This window comes from Schistocerca americana, chromosome 1 (assembly GCF_021461395.2).
Source record: "Schistocerca americana isolate TAMUIC-IGC-003095 chromosome 1, iqSchAmer2.1, whole genome shotgun sequence".
NCBI lineage: Eukaryota > Metazoa > Arthropoda > Insecta > Orthoptera > Acrididae > Schistocerca > Schistocerca americana.
In genome coordinates, this window is record NC_060119.1 from 227,196,219 (window position 1) to 227,217,101 (window position 20,883).

The following is a 20,883-nucleotide window of genomic DNA, read 5'->3' on the forward strand; positions in this document are numbered from 1 at the left end:
TATTTAGCCGTCGCCCCTCCTTCCTCGCACCCCCTGTCTGCTCTAAATTTAGGCCTCAAAAATTAAATCCCAGACAACACTTTTACGCCACTGATATATTTAAATACCAATAAATATGTATAACACTTAAGTCATGGCAGCAAAATACTAAAACAAGTACTTTACAGACGAATAGAAAAACGGATAGAACTTGGGGAAGATCAGTTTGGATTCCGTAGAAATGTTGGAACACGTGAGGCAATACTGACACTATGACTTATCTTAGGAGGTAGATTAAGGAAAGATAAACCTCCGTCTTAGCATTTGTAGACCTGGAGAAAGCTTTTGACAATGTTGACTGGCATACCCTCTTTCAAATTCTGGAGGTGGCAGGGGTAAAATACAGGGAACGAAAGGCTATTTACAATTTGTACAGAAACCAGATGGCAGTTACAAGAGTCGAGGGCATGAAAGGGAAGCAGTAATTGAGAAAGGAGTGAGACAGGGTTGTAGTCAATCGCCAATGTTATTCAATCTGTACATTGAGCAAGCAGTGAAGGAAACAAAAGAAAAAATTTGTGTAGGAATTAATATCCATGGAGAAGAAAAAAACGTTGAGGTTTGCCGACTACATTATAATTCTGTCAGACGGCAAAGGACCTGGAAGAGGAGTTGAACGGAATGGACAGTGTCTTGAAATGAGGATATAAGATGAACATCAATGAAAGCAAAATAAGGATAATGGAATGTAGTTGAATGAAGTCAGGTGATGCTGAGGAAATTAAATTAGGAAATGAGTCATTTAAAGTAGTAACTGAATTTTGATGGTGGAAGTAGAGAGGATATAAAATGTAGACTGGCAATGGCAAGGAAAGCGTTTCTGAAGAAGAGAAATTTGTTAACCTCTAGTATAGATTTAAGTGTCAGGAAGTCCTTTCTGAAAGTATTTGTATGGAGTATAGCTATGTATGGAAGTGAGACGTGGACGACAAATAGTTTAGACAAGAAGTGAATAGAAGCTTTCGAAATGTGGTGCTACAGAAGAATGCTGAAGATTAGATGGGTAGATCACATAACTAATGAAGAGGTACTGAATAGGATTGGGGAGAAGAGGAAATTGTGGCACAACATGCCTAAGAGAAGGGACCGGTCGGTAGGGACACGTTCTGAGGCACAAAGGGATCGCCAGTTTAGTATTGGTGGGAATCGTGGAGGGTAAAAATCGTAGAGGTAGACTAAGAGATGAATACACTAAGCAGATTCAGAAGGATGTAGGTTGCAGTAGTTACTCGGTGATTAAGAAGTTTGCACAGGATAGAGCAGCATGGAGAGCATCATCAAACCAGTCTCAGGACTGAAGACCACAACATCAGCAACAACAACAACAACAACAACAACAACTTGACTTTGTAATGGCTTTCTCGGATAACGTTTCAGGAAAGCAACTCTCAAATATTGAGAAAAATTTACTGTGGAATAAATTGAATTTGTCATCTGCATCATATTTTGTGTATACTTCATCCCATTCTACCTCTTCTAGGCTGCTCTTAAAACTCTCGCATCAATAAGCCTCCCTGCCTTGTATGAACCTGCCTGAAGCCTATAAGGTACTATATGTGTTATTTCCTTTAACTGTGCATCATGAACAGATAGCCCATTAAGAACTGGGTACACATTAATTGTTTCTGCCTGAGCACTATCTACGAAAAAAAGAAACACGGAGACATACGTTTCGCCAGGAGAACGCATATTAACATCAATGGTGCGACATGTTATCAGTCTTTATGTCGAGAAATACGTAGTGCTGCAGGTCATAGTGAAACTAGGCCAGAAACTTCGAGGCCAAACGCAGGAATACCTGGAAAATGTAAGTACATGTAGATGACATTATCACGTGAATGCGGAGATCAGACAGAAATTGGAGTAAGTAAAATACTGCACCTCAATATCTTATGAAACGAACTGCATCGACATCTACAATCAAACCAAATTGTTAAGTATGTTCGATTCGAGGATACTGACAATATTTTAAACGAATGAAACGAAAAATCCGCGGTAAAATAGATGCTGTTTTTTGTTGTTGCTTCTGCGAAGATAGATTCGAAAATCCTAAAGCAAACGTTGTCATTGTGTTTAGACTCTCTACGTGTATGAAACAAGTACTCATTTCTGACCCTTAATTCCATCTGCCGGCCGCGGTGGTCTCGCGGTTCTAGGCGCGCAGTCCGATACCGCGGGTGCTACGGTCGCAGGTTCGAATCCTGCCTCGGGCATGGATGTGTGTGATGTCCTTAGGTTAGTTAGGTTTAAGTAGTTCTAAGTTCTAGGGGACTGATGACCACAGCAGTTGAGTCCCATAGTGCTCAGAGCCATTTTTTTTTAATTCCATCTAAAAATACTCAGTTTGCTACACACACACACACACACACACACACACACACACACACACACACACCGAGTGATTCACATGCTCTTACCGAATGGCTTTATGCAATCCGCAACCCCACCAAAAATCACGTGCGAGATTTTGATATGCTCTCGCCCACTACGTGCGAACTATTAGTCCTACTGAAAAATGGTTCAAATGGCTCTGAGCACTATGGGACTCAACTTCTAAGGTCATTAGTCCCATATAACTTAGAACTAGTTAAACCTAACTAACCTAATGACATCACACACATCCATGCCCGAGGCAGGATTCGAACCTGCGACCGTTGCGGCCTCGCGGTTCCAGACTGCAGCGCCTAGAAACGCACGGCCACTTCGGCCGGCCACTGAAAAATGAACAGTACTTTTTTGTAGGAAATTTATTTTAGTTAAATTTTGTAATGCGATGCCGTTGTTACTTGTTATTCAAGAAAAACGCTTCTGGAGGTCGCTTTTGTACGTTTTCCCTGAATAATCCAAAAACCGCCGCCCTTAGCCAAAACGTACCGCAATACACAATTTAACTACATTGAAGTTTCTGCAAAAAGCCCGTGATCATTTTTTCTGTTGGACTAATAGTTTGTGCATAGCGAGCGGAAGAATATGAAAATGTTGCATTTGGTATCTGAAGGCGTTGTGGATTGTATGTAGCCCATCGGTAGGGGGCAAATGAACCACACTGCATTTATTCATGAAGCATCTTCTGTGGTCATTGGTGCTTTTGCCTCTTGTTTTTCTCTTCTGCAAAATACTGCTTTTTCCTTCGTTGTTAACAAAGGATCAGCTCGAAAGAAACTTGATTTCGCTTCAATTTTGGCAGTTTTTCGCTTTTTATGAAACCAGATTTTCATGCGCTACAATGGCGTCTCTCTCTCTCTCTCTCTCTCTCTCTCTCTCTCTCTCTCTCTCTCTCTCTCTCTCTCTCTCTCTTTTTCTCTCTCTCTCCCTTTCTCTCTTCATTACACTTTTGTAAGAGATCACTAGAGAAACAGTTTCACGCAGCATAGGCCTGCTGTGCTGATATGGGAAAACGAATGGATGTACTTCTGTAAGGCTCGTGACGACGACAAAGCGAGGCGCAGTGTCTGAGGTGCAAGATGCTCGCTGGCAGTAACATTTCGCAGCGCGCCCGGAGGAGCGGGCAGGTAGGGATCGCCGTTTGTTATCTGGGTTAAGCCGGCGGCTGGCCCGCGGCCTCGGAGACCTGCCCTCCACTGATTAAAGAACGCCATTACGGAGTATTATTGGAGAAACTGCCACGACAAAGCCCCGGCGGAAGATTTAATCACTGCTCCAGGGAACAAAAGACAACGTCAAAGGTCGCGGCGCAGCCGAGCCCGAGAAAGAGATACCGCCGGCTTTGTGGCCAGGCGGTCCGTCCGCGACCATCCCGGCTGCGAGGCCGCTGCCGATAGCTCGGGTCTGAGATGTCAGACAGGTCACAGGAGTCACAAACTGCTTTCTCTGTAATGGTAACCCGTACCTCTTCCCACTGTGTCGCAGACTTAAATGATGAAAAACAAGGAGTCGTATCAAGTGAACTACTTTTCTTCATTTCCAGTCACGCGTTTCGATGGTTTATATTTGAGCCATTGAATGAAATTAACAAAACGTTCACGTTCAGTGTATACTGCTTTTTAAACAAGCTGTAGCACTACCATTCAGTTATCACTTGTTGCCTTTTCGGCAAATAAAGCGACTTACCACGAAAGAATTATCCGAATGAGGCGAAAATCAGTAGCAGTTGTGAAGTGGTTAAATTGGCTCTGAGCACTATGGAACTTAACTTCTAAGGTCATCAGTCCCCTAGAACTTAGAACTACTTACACCTAACTAACCTAAGGACATCACACACATCCATGCCCGAGGCAGGATTCGAACCTGCGTAGCGGTCGCGCGGTTCCAGACTGTAGCGCCTAGAAGCGCTCGGCCACCCTGGCTGGCGATGTGAAGTACGAAGCGTGTTTTTTTAAGTAAGTACCGTTTTGAAACTAAAAAAAGGGGTGCTAAGATATCTCAATAATTTTATTTTTAAGTGAAAGCCTGTACCTTAATCTACGCACTGACGCCATTACAGTCTGATTCTTCCTTGTTTACGTTGTGTACTGAGTGTTTAAGATGCCTCCGATAATCGTGAGTCCCGCAGGCTGTGAGTTACGGGCTGTTCTTAGTGCTAAAGACCTAAAAGCGATCGATATTCATCGTGAGATCTGTGCAGTTTAACGAGAAAACCTAATGAGTGATGGAATGGTAAGAAAGTGGGTGAGAGCATTTAAAGATGGCCGCACAAATGTGCATGATGAACAACGGAGTGGGCGTCCTTAGGTCGTCAATGAAAGTTTGGTGCAGGAAGTGGACAATACGGCGAGAGTAAACAGACGCTTTAGGATTTCCTCCTTGCGGGATGACTTTCCTAATGTTTCTCGTAGTGTTTTGTATGGCATTGTGACCGAGCACTTGAGTTACCGAAAATTGTGCGCACGTTGGGTACCGAAAATGTTGACGGATGTGCACAAAACCAAACGTTTAGACAGTGCATTGACTTTTCTTGAGTGGTGCTACAACGACGGTGATGATTTCTTAAGCCAAATTGTTACGGGCGATGAAACATGGGTGGTCTACGTCACACCAGAATCAAAGCCACAGTCCATGGAAGTTGAGCAAGGACATCGTTTTGCTGCAAGACAATGCCCGTCCGCATGTGGCGAATCAGACCAAAGATCTGATCACATCTTTTCGATGGGAAACTCACGATCATCCTCCGTACAGCCCCGATCTTGCGCCCAGTGACTACCATCTGTTCCTCCACTTGAAGACACACCTGGGCGGTCAGCGTCTTCAAGACGATGACGAAGTCAAAACAGTGGTGATGCGGTGGTTAACAAGTCAGGAGGCTATTCAAAAACTGGTACAACGTTATGACAAGTGCCTCAATATTGACGGAAATTATGTAGAAAAGTAGATTAAGATACAGGCTTTCATGTAAAAATAAAATCGAAATCGCTAAACACCCAAATAATTTCAACCGAAAGGAGGAGGGTGTGAAATTAAACGGCATATCGATGCCGGTGTTAAAGAAGATGTGTACCACCCGCCTACTACTGGGTGATGGCAACGGCGATCGACGGCGACGGACAGCGGCCAATTGCACTGACGTTTTCAAAACACGTGACGTCACGCCGCGGCGTGGGAGCGCTCGGACACGGAATTTAGCGGCAGTCAGTAGCGAGCCAGTGGGTGTGTTGGACCTTCCATTGGGCTACGGACCCCCTTGAAGATGTCTCCCGCAGTCGGAACGAAACGTTGGGAATCGACACAGAATTCATCAACCGACCACGGCATAACAGTCCGGATAATTATAATGGACATGATATTTCCGGCCGTGAAAGTCTACGTTTTAGTATTTTCTATCTGTTTCGAAATTTCTATGTCAATTTGTAGTGTTGCTTATGTAGAATGTTGTAACTGTCATGGAAATTCTTTGACTATGTATATATGTTATGTGAACTTTTGAACGATGTTGTGTTAACTGTGCTTGTGGATTGAAATAACTACTGGAATGATTGTTATATAATGTACCGTAAATAACTTGGTCCATAGTTAGGGAACGTGGGGTTGAATGGAAAAGATATGGGGAAGCCCCGCAGATACGGAAGTAGCCTGGCGGAGAGGAAAAGGTGTGTTTGTCGCGCAAGTGAGAACTCGTCCTTTGTGACGGGTAAGGAGCCTGGGCTGAGCGGTGCTGTGGTTAACACCTCGCTAGCAGTAGCGGATCATTGTGGCTCATACTGTTGGAGTTTTGAGGCCAGAGGAGCTTAAGAGACGTATTTGGGGTCCTCGGATGCTGCATTTGGTGATACTGTTATCATGGCATAGTTTATTGCCATTTAAAAATATAATTCCGACGCCAAGAAAATCTGTAACAAGGCGAGGCCAACAGTACTGCCATGACTGCATCGCCGCCATGTTAAAAGCCACTGCAAATTACGCCAGCAGTACCACTAGCCTTCCACTAAATTGTTTATATTTTGCGCTCCGTAAATGGACCAGGCATTTTTGAAATTTGGTTGATTTTGATAATAATCGTTGTGTTGCTAAAAACTCTACACCCGTGATTATCCCAAATACAAACCTGGACAGGAATCCTATACTAGTGAATTTAATTCCGAGTATCCTAATTTATTATGGAAAGGATTTTTCGGAAGCTGTAAAAATAGTTGTGATTGCTTTATAATGAGTGGAGTTATAGTGTTTAAAGTTCAGTATCGTAGTTTGAGAAATACTCCACTTCCAGTGCATTTTTAATCAATCTGCAGTAATTTTCTTAAATATTTTTTCTTCCTTGAAAAGCTGTGTGAAAATTCTAAAGTTGATCTCAAGTGAAAAAGATTATTAATTGTTGCATTTATGCACTTTAATCAGAATTACAGAGTTTTATCAGTGACCACTTTATGAAAAAGTGTTTGAACTCGAATTTAATATTGTTTGGCATTTGCACAGCCAACTATATTCTGAGGGGATTCAAAGACTGCTTATCAAAGCACATCTGTTATTTAAAGAGTTATAGTTTGTTGTGTTTTACTTAATTAATAATTGTGTAGTTTTGTTAATGAGCATGTTTCTTCAAACCATGAAAGTTTTAGAGCCCTCGTGTACTAGGCAAGCTAGTTAATGAAGCAAAGCAAAGGTTTCTTCGGAGCAAATGTAGTTAGATTAGCATTCTGTTTAATTGCTTCAAACCGAGTTTAAGAAAGAAATATTTACTGCGTTAGGTATTCTAATGCAAGTTGGTTAACGCACATGCATAGAAACCCTGTACTAAGCAATGATGATTGAGTATGATCATTAACAGACGCCCCGATTTAAATCAGAATCATTTCATGCTCTTCTCTTTAGTATCGCTAGTAGTTTCATGTGTGTTGGTGATTGATTCTATAAATTGATGTATCTAGTACATTTAAGGTTGTTGTTGGGAGCCATATGTTACTGTTTGCTATCTCATTGGCCATTTGTTTGATTTCCGAGTTAGTAGTATATTTATCTGCAAGGTTAGGTTACTGTGTTGCAGTGTGAACGGAGATAGAGTTTAGTGTGTGTGTGCGTGTGTGTGTGTGTGTGTGTGTGTGTGTGTGTGTGTGTGTCAAGGAAGGTTAGGTTAGCCTTAGCACTGCCTTCTGCGTTATGATTATACTTGACGCAAGAATGCCTAATTAGGCTGGCGACCGATATTAATACGTAATGTTACAACTTGCTTCTGAGCTGGGAAAACGTCTCTTCCTGAACCACCTGTTTACTGTTGGTTATACTCTGCTGGAGTGTTTCGGAAACGAATAGTTTGATTGTTTTTTCCCCATTAGGTTATCTCATGGTCACAACTTTTCCAAAATTCCTCGCAGAGGTTTAATGTTAGCATCGATTGCCGTTTAAGGCGGTCGGTGTTGCCATTACAAGGTCACAGCCGGTAGTGTTGAGGGTAATTTGATGGCACAAAGCTACATCAAGGACATCCTCGTAACTTACCTCTCAGACGACAATATCGTGGTGCCATTTCTCAACAGGGCAGTGCTAGTCCACACATGGCATGTCTCTGTGAACTGTCTGTGTAATATTGTAATGTGTAGGACGAGCTCGGACGTAAACTCAGCAGTAGTGCAAGGATCCACGATATCAAGGACACTCAACGACAGCACTTGTGGGTCAAGTTGCCTCAGGAGAGAATACAAAGGCTTTGTAGTACCTTCTCAACCGAATCAGTGCTTGCATCCAGACTAGAGGAACATACAACATCATACTGATAAATGTGTTCGTACTACGAACTCCTTTGTAAATTTGACTCGATTTTGTAACCACTGAAGTAACATCATACATCCTCCCAACTAGTGAAGTTTCGTCTCCTGCTCTCTACCGGATGCTTCACTTATTTTTGTAAGGCAATATACACGGTGTCCCACTCAAACCTCCCTGATTTCAAAGACGCAAGAAAAAAAACCATAGTAGGTACAACGATGAAAAATGCACCACATCGTAGAGCATCTAAAACAATTTATATTCCAGCGTCAGAAGTGCCAAGTATCGTCGCCAGAGTGCAGCATGATCGCATGAAGTGAAAATGGCGACTCCACAGCAGCGCGCGCAACAGTAGTGTGGTTGCAGAAGCAAAATCGCCGATTACTGTGCAAAGAAATTATCGTCGTGTGTATGAATATGATCAAGCTGATGTAAAACATATTTGCTGAGGAAATCCATTCCTGTGTAATATGTTCCACAACATTTTCTCATCTTCATGGCTGAAGGCCTTCTCAAAAGTCTACAAATGCGATGTGTGCTTCCCCATTGACTGTTTTTCTATAATTTAAGTGTGAAAACACTATCAGTGATGTATCTTCCTTTCCTGAAGCTACTTTGTTCTTCAGATAACAGATTTTCCGCAATAATTTGTAGAGGTTAATATATTTTCTTGGCGAAAGTCTTAAACACTGTGTCCGCTAATGTTACACCACGATATTTATTGCATTCATAGCGTTTAGCTTTTTTAAAGATTAAAATTCTTTCTGCAACTGCCCATGGTTTTGGGATTTGGTTTCTTTGCCAGCACACATTGTATAAACGAAGAAGTGTACGTTTTAAGAATAATCCGCCATATTTAAGTAACTCGCCGATCCATAATTGCACGCACACACACACACACACACACACACATATATATATATATATATATATATATATATGTGTGTGTGTGTGTGTGTGTGTGTGTGCGTGCAATTATGGATCGGCGAGTTACTTAAATATGGCGGATTATTCTTAAAACGTACACTTCTTCGTTTATACAATGTGTGCTGGCAAAGAAACCAAATCCCAAAACCACACACATATATATATATATATATATATATATATATATATATATATATATATATATATATGTGTGTGCGTGCGTGCAATTATGGATCGGCGAGTTACTTAAATATGGCGGATTATTCTTAAAACGTACACTTCTTCGTTTATACAATGTGTGCTGGCAAAGAAACCAAATCCCAAAACCATGGGTATATATTGTAACTTACCAAACGATAGCGTTGGTACGTTGATAGAGATCATAAACACACAAACAAACACACAAATTTCAAGCTTTCGCAACCCAAGGTTGCTTCATCAGGAAAGAGGGAAGGAGAGGGAAAGACGAAAGGATGTGGGTTTTAAGGGAGAGGGTAAGGAGTCTTTCCAATCCCGGGAGCGGAAAGACTTACCGTAGGGGGAAAAAAGGACATGTATACACTCGCACACACACATCATGTGATATGTGCGGAAGGATATGTGTGTATGTGTGTGTGTGTGTGTGTGTGTGTGTGTGTGTGGTGCAAGTGTATACCTGTCCTTTTTTCTCCCTAAGGTAAGTCTTTGCGCTCCCGGGACTGGAATGACTCCTTACCCTCTCCCTTAAAACCCACATCCTTTCGTCTTTCCCTCTCCTTCCCTCTTTCCTGATGAAGCAACCTTGGGTTGCGAAAGCTTGAAATTTGTGTGTGTGTTTGTGTGTTTATTGTCTCTATCAGCATACCAACGCTTTCGTTTGGTAAGTTACAGCATCTTTGTTTTTAAATATATTTTTCCCACGTGGAATGTTTCCCATATATAATCTACGGGAAGATTGCGCGCCCTCGCGATAGATTGCTGCGATCCGTGCGTGGGGCCCTATAAGCCATCGACGTGATGTTTTTGGAGTCGCCGCTGGTGATACGTGCGGTAGGAAAGTCTCACGCAGGTGGGCAGGCGGCAAGTCGGCGAGGGAGGACGACTTTGGCCGTGGCGCTCGCAGTCCTCGGAACGATGCGTCCCCCGGGGGCGGTCCGGCGCGCGGCCGGCACCTGAGGCGGGGGGCGGCGGGGGCGGCCACCTGCCCTTGCTGCCGACCTCCGTCCCCGACCACCGCGGGACGCTGTCTGTAAGCCGATTGGTCCGCGCGGCCCGTTTCGGACGGGCGCACCAATCAGCTTAGAGTAACCGCTGCGGTTGACATTGCAGGACAAGCGCGCCCCGCCTAATCGGATAACAACAAGAGTCTGGCCCGGGCGCGCGCGTGACGACGCTCTCCGCCCAATTACAAGACGACGGCGCCGCCGCTGCCGCCGTGTAATCCCGCGGCTCAGCCGACGGCGACGTCTTGCCGGCGCGGGAGACGTCGCAGGCCAGCTTTCAGTACAGCCGGCGCACTCCACCTCGCGTTTCTGCTCGCGAGTGGCTCTGCTACAGCCGAAGTCTTTGTGTCTGGGGTCTGTCAAGTTCACGGATCGAAAATCGGCATCGAACTTGATCAGCGAGGTAAAGTTTCGATCGACAGACATCGCATACCCTGTGGTTTTGCACCATAAAGAGATCTTTTAAAGTGCCACTGCGTCGAAAGCACTTATTTTTCGTAGAACACGAGAAAAAGACCAACCACAGCATTTCAGTTATAGTAGTCAAGTCGCGTATCACGGATGGTTCGGAGACCCTGAAGGGCAGATTCAGCCTCCTAATTGGAAACGTTTCCCCTATCCTTCGCGGCCGTAGGCACCTTTCCTTCGCTGAGTAAGAGAGCTGTGTCCATAAGTGTGTGTGTGTGTGTGTGTGTGTGTGTGTGTGTAGTGTAGTGTAGCTCATGTTCGTGCTGCAGTGACGAGAGAAGAGAGAGGCTGAAACCCGGTGCCGACACATAGAATACTGAAACTTCCTGGCAGATTAAAACTGTGTGCCGGACCGAGACTCGAACTAGGGACCTCTGCTTTTCGCGGGCAAGTGCTCTACCACCTGAGCTACCCAAGCACGACTCAAGACCCGTCCTCACAGCTTAAAATCTGCCAGTACCTCGTCTCCTACGGACATAGAATACTGTTCTCGAAACGAACCGGGGGAGGGGGGGGGGGGGTGGGCAAACTGAACGTTCCTATCCGACGGACGGTGTCGCATGACCTCATTTCAAGAGACACTGTGGAAAGATTCGGATTTGAATCCAAGGCATTTGGAGGAAAGACTGGTGATCAGGGACTTCACGCCCTCACCCCTCCTGTCCCCTGTACTGTAATGGCAAAGCGGAAAGTAAAATTTTAGAAAGCCTTCTGTAACTGTGGCAAAGTTGCCATCGGTATAAAATGCTAAAAATCAAATAAAAACAGTCTAGATCGCGCTTTCGGATTTTTATTCGTTAGCAACAGGTTTCGCCGCTTTCCTCACATCCTCTTCAGGATGTCACTAACATCCTTACTTCTACGGATGTGGCTCCGTGTATTTCCACTAGCAGCCATAAAGGCGAGGAGAAGCCTGAAGATGGTCTGAGGAATGGGCCGAAACCGGTTGCTAACGAACAAAAATCTGAAAATGCGATGGAGGCTGTTTTCATTTGATTTTTAGTAAAGGGGAAAATGTCAACAGGACGCGGCGTATCTGCACGGTCACTAATCCAAGTACTGGCCACGTCCGGCGGTGCTCAACTTCAACGGTCTGGTGGGAACCGGTGTACCCACCTCGACTATACAAACACGCAATCCATCAAGGCACCTGAGGAGTTTGCTTTTATCATTCACTCATATCACATAGAATGTGACGACTCTCATGCGTGTTTCTGGCAGATGATCACGGAATGTTTATTTCAACAGTTACTCAATACCAATTTCACTAAATTTTTTTTAAAAAAAAGTCAGGTTTGTTTGTGGCGACAATCAGATATGCAGCGTAGACCGATATCTAGGAGAGCTGGCACATCCAACATATGTCATTTCGTAAGAAGCTGTTACACTAATTGGGTAGCAGTAATATATCAAACTGATTCCACATTTTTAGATTTCAAGAAGGCTTTTGGCACCATTCCTCGCAAATGACTTCTAATCAAATTGCGTGCCTGTGGAGCATCGCCTCACTTGTGCGATTGTATTTGTGAGTTCCTGTCAGAAAAGTCACAGTTCGTCGTAACTGAACGAAAGTCACAGAGTAAAATGGAAGTAATATCTGCTGTTCTGCAAGGAAGAGTTATAGGCCTTTTGCTGTTCCTGATTTACATAAAAGACATAGCACACAACCTGAGTGGTCGGCCCTCATAGATTGTTTGCATATACTGTCATTTACCACCTTGCAAAATCATCAGATCATTAAACAAAACAATTAAAAAATGATTTAGATAAGATATTTGTACGGTGCGAAGAGTGGGGAATAACTCTAAATAACGTAAAGTGTGAGGTCATCGACGTGAATACTAAAACAAATGAGCTACACTATGATTACACGATAAATCACACAAATCTAAAGCCTGTAAATTCAGCTAAATACTTAGGAATTGCACTTACGAATAACTTCAATTGGAACGACGACACGAATAATGTTGTAGGGAAAGCAAACCAAAGACTATGATTTATTGGCAGAACACTTAGAAAATGCAATAGATATACTAAAGAGAGTGCTTACATCACATATGTCCGCCCTCTTCTACAGTGCTGCTGTGCGGTGTGGGATGAACATCCGATGGGACTGACGAAGGACATCGAAAAAGTTTAAAGAAGGGCAGCTCATTTGTACTGTCGTTAAGTAGGGGAGAGAGAGCCACGGACTTGATACGTGAATTTGGGTTCCAGTCATTTCGTTTCGGCAGCATCTTCTCACGAAATTTCAATCACCAACTTTCCACTCTGATTGCAAAAATATCCTGTTGGCGCCCACCTACATGCGCAGAAATGATCATCGTGATAAAATAAGAGAAATCAAAGCACGTTCTAAAACATTTATGTGCTCGTTTCTCCCGTTCGCCGTTGGGGAGTGGAACGGTAGATAAACAGATTGGAATGTATACCGCAGAGACAGGCTGGACAGTGAAGGGGGAGGCGTGTTTATAGCGATAAGAAGTGCAATAGTATCGAAGGAAATTGACGGAGATCCGAAATGTGAAATAATTTGGGTGAAGGTCACGGTTAAAGCAGGCTCAGACATGGTAATTGGATGTCTCTATAGGCCCCCTGGCTCAGCAGCTGTTGTGGCTGAGCTCCTGAAGAATAATTTGGAAAATATTTCGAGTAGTTTTCCCCACCATGTTATAGTTCTGGGTAGAGATTTTAATTTGCCAGATATAGACTGGGAGACTCAAACGTTCATAACGGGTGGCAGGGACAAAGAATCCAGTGAAATTTTTTTAAGTGCTTTATCTGAAAACTACCTTGAGCAGATAAACAGACAACCGACTCGTGGCGATAACATATTAGACCTTCTGGTGACAAACAGACCCGAACTATTTGAAACAGTTAACGCAAAACAGGGAATCAGCGATCATAAAGCGGTTACTGCATCGATGATTTCAGCCGTAAATAGAAATATTAAAAAAGGTAGGAAGATTTTCCTGATTAGCAAAAGTGGCAAAAAGCAGATTACAGAGTACCTGACGGCTCAACACAAAAGTTTTGTCTCAAGTACAGATAGTGTTGAGGATCAGTGGACAAAGTTCAAAACCATCGTACAATATGCGTTAAATGAGTATGTGCCAAGCAAGATCGTAAGAGATGGAAAAGAGCCACCGTGGTACAACAACCGAGTTAGAAAACTGCTGCGGATGCAAAGGGGAACTTCACAGCAAACATAAACATAGCCAAAGCCTTGCAGACAAACAAAAATTACGCGAAGCGAAATGTAGTGTGAGGAGGGCTATGCGAGAGGCGTTCAATGAATTCGAAAGTAAAGTTCTATGTACTGACTTGGCAGAAAATCCTAAGAAATTTTGGTCTTATGTCAAAGCGGTAGGTGGATCAAAACAAAACGTCCAGACACCCTGTCGCCAATATGGTACTGAAACAGAGGATGACAGACTAAAGGCCGAAATATTAAATGTCCTTTCCCAAAGCTGTTTCACAGAGGAAGACTGCACTGTAATTCCTTCTCTAGATGTCGCACAAATGACAAAATGGTAGGTATCAAAATAGACGACAGAGGGATAGAGAAACAATTAAAATCGCTCAAAAGAGGAATGGCCGCTGGACCTGATGGGATACCAGTTCGATTTTACACAGAGTACGCGAAGGAACTTGTCCCCCCTCTTGCATCGGTGTACCCTAGGTCTCTAGAAGAGCGTAGCGTTCCAAAGGATTGGAAAAGGGCACAGGTCATCCCTGTTTTCAAGAAGGGACGTCGAACAGATGTGCAGAACTATAGACCTATATCTCTAACGTCGATCAGTTGTAGAATTTTGGAACACGTATTATATTCGAGTATAATGACTTTTCTGGAGACTAGAAATCTACTCTGTAGGAATCAGCATGGGTTTCGAAAAGACGGTCGTGTGGAACCCAGCTCGCTGTATTCGTCCACGAGACTCAGAGGGCCATAGACACGGGTTCACAGGTAGATGCCGTGTTTCTTGACTTCCGCAAGGCGTTCGATACAGTTCCCCACAGTCGTTTAATGAACAAAGTAAGAGCATATGGACTATCAAACCAATTGTGCGATTGGATTGAGGAGTTCCTAGATAGCGGAACGCAGCATGTCATTCTCAATGGAGAGAAGTCTTCCGAAGTAAGAGTGATTTCAGGTGTGCCGCAGGGGAGTGTCATAGGACCGTTGCTATTCACAATATACATAAATGACCTTGTGGATGACATTGGAAGTTCACTGACGCTTTTTGCAGATGATGCTGTGGTGTATCGAGAGGTTGTAACAATGGAAAATTGTACTGAAATGCAGGAGGATCTGCAGCGAATTGACGCATGGTGCAGGGAATGGCAATTCAATCTCAATGTAGACAAGTGTAATGTGCTGCGAATACATAGAAAGATAGATCCCTTATCATTTAGCCACAAAATAGCAGGTCAGCAACTGGAAGCAGTTAATTCCATAAATTATCTGGGAGTACGCATTAGGAGTAATTTAAAAAGGAATGATCATATAAAGTTGATCCTGGGTAAAGTAGATGGCAGACTGAGATTCATTGGAAGAATCCTAAGGAAATGCAATCCGAAAACAAAGGAAGTAGGTTACAGTACGCTTGTTCGCCCACTGCTTGAATACTGCTCAGCAGTGTGGGATCCGTACCAGATAGGGTTGATAGAAGAGATAGAGAAGATCCAACGGAGAGCAGCGCGCTTCGTTACAGGATCATTTAGTAATCGCGAAAGCGTTACGGAGATGATAGGTAAACTCCAGTGGAAGACTCTGCGGGAGAGACGCTCAGTAGCTCGGTACGGGCTTTCATTAAAGTTTCGAGAACATACCTTCACCGAAGAGTCAAGCAGTATACTGCTCCCTCCTACGTATATCTCGCGAAGAGACCATGAGGATAAAATCAGAGAGATTAGAGCCCACCTAGAAGCATACCGACAATCCTTCTTTCCACGAACAATACGAGACTGGAATAGAAGGGAGAACCGATAGAGGTACTTAGGGTACCCTCCGCCACACACCGTCAGGTGGCTTGCGGAGTATGGATGTAGATGTAGATTGAATGTGGTTCGATTAACTCCGTGCCAGACACTTAATTGTGAATTGCAGAGTAATCGTGTGGATGTAGATCACGTGTGGTTACATCGACGTTTGCACGATGTCACATATCCTGAGTTCAACCAACATGCATTTCGAAAATGTCGGTCGTGCAAAACGCAACTCACGCTTTTCTCACATGTCTTACTATAAGACGTGCATCAAGGAATTTACTCCCAAAAAGCATTTGACTCAGCATCACACAAACGCTGATTGAAGAAAGGACGATCGTACTCGAGCACCAACGATATTTCTGACTAGATTGATGATTTTAAAAAAGCACAATTATTAAAACAATAGTGGTTTTCGCTTCGGCAGTATCTTCTCACGGAATATGAATCACCAACTTTCTACTCTAATTGCGAAAATATCCTGTTGGCGTCCACCTACATACGCAGAAATGATCATCATGCTAAAATAAGAGAAATAAGAGCACACTATTAAAACAAAATATAAATTAAAACGAAAATCCTTTTCCATGTAAGCAGTGGTAGCTCTCAAGAGTACCGTTACTCGATGTAACCCCCTTCAGCCGCAACGACCGCGTCCAATCTTGTCTGAAGCGATCGTACGCCCTCTTTAAAGCAGAGCTGTTCCTATTCGCGAATGCTGCTTCAATAGCGATGCACAGAGATGCGACTTTGAGCTGCCTCGTATTACTGGTTACTCTTTCGACTACGATCCAGACAAAGCAATCAAGGAGTTCAAATACGGGCTATTCGGGGGCCAGAACTCCTTTGATCAGAACATGCCAACGTGATCCTAGAGTCAATTTTGGATTAAATGGTTCGTATTAACCGATGCACCGTCCCCGTTAAAGACATACTGTCTCTCCGAGGTCACAGTTACCATCCACTGTTCCACAACATTCGCCAAAACTTGAAGAAAAATTCCTTTGGTGACAGTTTGCAGCGTTTCAAAGAAAAGTGGCGGCATGATATCACCCTCACTGGACACAACACCTATAACGTGAACCTCAGACTTATCCGAAGCATTATATTTGGCCATAATATCGTGAACAGTTAATCTCGGGTACCTGAAGAATCGAACTATTGCAGTGGGCGAACGCTCAGCGTGAAGACTTTCGATAACCGCGGCTCTTCGGTTGTATGCCGCATTGTCCGTAACATCTCTGTCACTTCTAGGTTCCGACTGTTTACTAGATGCCTATGACTTTCAAGAATGCCAATCGCGACCTCTGAAATTTGCCCGGATTTAAGCACCGGATCCCGTATTACCAGTAACCTCAGACAGTTTGCAGATGATACATTTATCTGCAATGAAGTACTGACTGAAGAAAAATCTGCACAAGCTTTCATTGAGATTCTGATAAAATTTCAAAGTGGGGGAAAAATTGCCAACTTGCTTTCAGAAAGGTAAAATTGTGTGTTTCGCAAAATATATCGGCAAGTCACAACTGCATTCGGTCAATTCATAAAAATACCGGGATTTAACAATTTCTAGAAATTCTAAATGGAGTTATCACATACAGAGAATCATAGGCAATGCAGAAGATTAACTTTGATTCATCGGCAGATTAACTTTTGATTATTGGCAGGTTATGCGTCCCAACTTAGAAAAATTTACTGCCCACAAAGTGTGTGGGTTTCTAGGAAATAGAACACATCATGTCATTCTAAACAAAGTCTTCAGACTTGAAAGTAAATTACCCCGTGCCCCAGGGGAGTGTTTAGGACCATCACTTTTCTCAATGTATACAAATTCGGAGTAGGAATTAAAATTCATGGAGAAGAAATAAAAAATTTTAGGTTCGCCGGTGGCATTGAAATTCTGTCAGAGACAGCAAAGGACGTGGAATAGCAGCTGAACGGAATGGACAGTGTCTTGAAAGGAGAATATAAGATGAACGTCAACAAAATCAAAACGAGGATAATGGAATGTAGTCGAATGAAGTCGGGTGAGGTTTGAGGGAATTAGATTAGGAAATGTGACACTTAAAGTAGTAGATGAGTTTTGCTATTTGGGGAGCAAAGTAACTGACGATGGTCGAAGCAAAGAGGATATAAAATGTAAACTGGCAATGGCAAGGAAAGCGTTTCTGAAGAAGAGAAATTTGTTAACATCGAGTATAGATTTAACTGTCAGGAAGTCGTTTCTGAAAGTGTTTGTATGGAGTGTAGCCTTGTATGGAAGTGAAACATGCACGATAAATAGTTTGGACAAGAAGAGAATAGAAGCTTTCGAAATGTGGTGCTACAGAAGAATGCTGGAGATTAGATGGGTAGATCACATAACTAACGAGGAAGTATTGAATAGGATTGGGGAGAAGAGGAGTTTGTGGCACAACTTGATTGGGAGAAGGGATCGCTTGGTAGGATATATTCTGAGGCAACAAGGGATCACCAATTTAGTATTGGAGGGCAGCGTGGAGGGTAAAAATCGTAGAGGGAGACCAGGAGATGAATATACTAAGCAGATTCAGAAGGATGTAGGTTGCAGTAGGTACTGGGAGATGAAGAAGCTTGCACAGGATAGAGTAGCATGGAGAGCTGCAATAAACCAATCTCTGAAGACCACAACAACAACAACGACAACAACAACAACAGGAACAACAAATTATCTAGTACATAACATCGGAAACTCTATGAGGCTTTTCGTGGATGATGCTGTTGTATGCAGAAAAGTTGCGACGCTAGAAAATTGGACTTTTTTCCGGCCGCAGCGATGTCGGAGATTTGATGTTTTACTGGGTTCCTGACATTCACGGTACACTCGTGTGATAGTCGTATGGGAAAATCCCCACTTCATCGCTACCTCGGAGACCCATCGCTCGTGCGCCGGCTATAACACCACGTCCAAACTCACTTAAATTTTGATAACTTGCCATTGTAACAGCAGTAAACGATCTTACTTGCGCCAGACACTTGATGTCTTGCATAGATGTTTCCGACCACAGCGCCGTATTCTGCCTGTTTACACATCTCTGTATTTGAATACGCATGCCTATACCAGCTTCTTTGGCGCTTCACTGCATACTGAAATACGGCTAAGAACCGTGGGCCGCACGAACGCTTGATTTGGACTATATGCGACCCGCGCGCCGCAGTTTGACGACCATTGTAGTAGAACCTGACCTGAATTAGAAAATTAGCCGGCCGGTGTGGCCATGCGGTGCTAGGCGCTTCAGTCTGGAACCACGCGACCGCTACGGCGCAGGTTCGAATCGTGCCTCGGGCATGGATGTGTGTGATGTCCTTAGGTTAGTTAGGTTTAAGTAGTTCTAAGTTCTAGGGGACTGATGGCCTCAGAAGTTAAGTCCCATAGTGCTCAGAGGCATTTGAGCCATTTTAGAAAATTACCCCAATTACCCCGCGACGGCCCGAGTATCCTCTACCCATTGGTGAATCCGAAGTCTACGGTGTCCCAGCACCTGACTGCCGCATTTAAGACCTTTATACGATCTACATTAGAAAACGCGGCAGCCGTATCAAAATACGCGACCTTGCCCATGTGAAGAAGCACTGACACGCGTGGTTGCGCAGACCAGAGCAGCCCCGAGAAAAGCCGCTGCGACGGGGCTGAAACGTCAGGTATTTCAGTTTTCCAGTCTTTTATAAGATGGCGCCGCCGTACACCAAGAATAATTGCTTAATTCCATCTCCTAAACACTGCATATTACACTGGGGTGTGAAACTTCAGGACAAAAGTGACTTTCGTATTATGTGCCACTGTTACGTGACATAGTTCGATGAAACTTGGACCGCACATAGACAAAACTGCTGTAGTATTGTATACATGGTAACTGGCAAAAATACGTGTTGGTTGGACACTAGACGACTAGAAATCCGTGGCCTGGTCTGGTAAATCCCGATTTCAGTAGGTAAGAGCTGATGGTAGGATTCGAGCATGGCGTAGCCCCCACGAAGTCAGGGACCCAAGTTGTCAACAAGGCACTGTGCAAGCTGATGGTGCCTCCATAATGGTGTGGGCTGTGTTTACATGGAATGGACTTGGTCGTCTGGTCCAACTTAACCGGTCATTGACCGGAAATGATTACGTTCCGCTACGTGGAGACCATTTGCACCGATTCATGGACTTTATATTACCAAATAACGATGGCAAGTCACAGGACCACAGTTGTTTGCGATTGGTATGAAGAACATCCTGGACAATTCGAGTAATTGATCTGGCCAACCGGATCGCCCGACGTGAATCCTATCGAACATTTATGGTGCATAACCGAGAACTCAGTTTGTGCGCAACATCCTGTGCAGGCAACACTTTCGCAATTATGGACGGCTACAGGGGCAGCATGACTCAATATTTCTTCAGGGGAGCTCCAAACTACTTGTTGAGTCCACTCCACGTCGCATTGCTGCACTATGCTGGGCTAAAGGACGTATGAGACGACATTAGGAGGAATCCCATGAGATTTATCACCTCAGTGTATATTATGTTACACTACTGGCCAATAAAATTGCTACAACAAGACGAAATGCAGATGATAAACGTGTATTCATTGGACAAATATATTATACTAGAACTGACATGTGATTACATTTTCACGCAATTTGGGTGCATAGATCCTGAGAAATCAGTACCCAGAACAGCCATCTCTGGCCGTAATAACGGCCATGATACGCCTGGGCATTAAGTCAAACAGAGCTTGGATGGTGTGTACAGGTACAGCTGCCCATGCAGCTTCATCACACCACAGTTGATCAAGAGTAGTGACTGGCGTATTGTGGCGAGCCAGTTGCTCGGCCACCATTGACCAGACGTTTACAACTGGTGAGAGATCTGGAGAATATGCTGGCCAGGGCAACAGTCGAACATTTTCTGAATCCAGGAAGGCCCGTACAGAACCCGCAACATGCGGTCAAGCATTATCCAGCTGAAATGTAGGGTTTCGCAGAGATCGAATGAAGGGTGGAGCCACGGGTCGTAACATTTCTGAAATGTAACGTCCCCTGTTCAAAGTGCCGCCAATGCGAACAAGAGGCGACCGAGACGTGTGACCAATGGCACCCCATA

At 43.8% G+C, this 20,883-nt stretch overlaps 1 protein-coding gene across 1 annotated transcript in view; it reads right to left on the reverse strand.

Annotated features, from left to right (window-relative positions):
- Positions 1-20,883, reverse strand: part of LOC124621499 (protein sister of odd and bowel-like) — a 576,924-nt gene that overhangs the window by 178,626 nt on the left and 377,415 nt on the right. The gene's annotated exons all lie outside the window — the stretch shown is intronic.